The 1,110-nt window shown below is 41.2% G+C and overlaps 1 pseudogene; it reads left to right on the top strand.

The window, feature by feature from the left end:
• Positions 1-1,098, top strand: part of LOC107701256 (ATP-binding cassette sub-family G member 2-like) — a 31,600-nt pseudogene extending 30,502 nt beyond the window's left edge.
• Positions 1,099-1,110: the final 12 nt, after the last annotated feature.

A 1,110-nucleotide genomic window follows, 5' to 3' on the forward strand; every position in this document is an offset into this window, starting at 1 on the left:
TATTGGGTTGTTTTGACCCAGCAGTTGGGTTGTTTTGACCCAGTGATTGGGTTGTTTTGACCCAGCGTTGGGTTCAAAACAACCCAACCGCTGGGTCGAAACAACCCAATAGCTGGGTTTGTCCCTTTTTAACCCAGCATTTTTTAGAGTGTATGATGTTGATTGACAATAAACATTCACAGTATCTTTCATGAAACTCTAGATATTTTTTGAAATATTTTAGTGTTTCTCAAATGTTTATAATGTCATATAAGCGACACAAAAGCTAGTGGTACCATGGTACAATGATGGTAATTCCATCGTATTTTTTATGTTTTTATGTATAAACGCTGATTTGCATAAGCTTTATAAAGTCACTCCTGTCATCGTAGCACGTGTGAAGCGCCTGAGAAACCTTTTGGCACGCCCATTGCTCCAAGCTGCAGCTACCCCTACTAGGGATTTTATGAAACCTCATTCACATAAACATAATACCCACGGGCGCTCGCAGCGGATCGCCTCTGCTTCAGGTGAGTGTGAATACGGTTTCTGTGAATCACGCATGCAAAAATCGTAGATTAACAGTTAATTACCCGATGTTCTGCTCAAAAACAAGATCGTTTGTTTTGACAAATATCACGTGTTCCGTTTTCGCTGCGAACTACTGAATGCTGTGTTTTTTTTTTTTTTGGAGTGATACTGCACATTATTACTCGTTTAGAAACGACCTAAGCGTTCATATTTGATAGGCAGACTTGTTTTATAGCACTTGCTTGCTTTTGTTGATTTTGATTGCTTCCATTGTCCTCATTTGGATAAAAGCGTCTGCTAAATGACTAAATGTAATGAGAGAAACTAGTTGATCAGGTGCATTGAGATTCTGCAATCCGACTGAAACTTGGTTTATTAAGTCCAGATGAACCTGATTTTGTGTGTCCTGATGTAATGATTTAGTGAGTTCATGTCATCTGACAGCTGATGGTTTCTGTTCCTCAGGGTTGTGATGGCAGACACGGCTGTTCAGCTGACCGGAGTCAGAGATATGGACAACAATGAGTCCAGGACACCGGTGTCCACCAGAATGTCCTTCTCATCGCCCAGACGAGGAGCGACCGTGAGCTTCCACAGAAT

The sequence above is a fragment of the Sinocyclocheilus anshuiensis genome, unplaced genomic scaffold (genome assembly GCF_001515605.1).
Source record: "Sinocyclocheilus anshuiensis isolate Anshui unplaced genomic scaffold, SAMN03320099.WGS_v1.1 scaffold1514, whole genome shotgun sequence".
NCBI lineage: Eukaryota > Metazoa > Chordata > Actinopteri > Cypriniformes > Cyprinidae > Sinocyclocheilus > Sinocyclocheilus anshuiensis.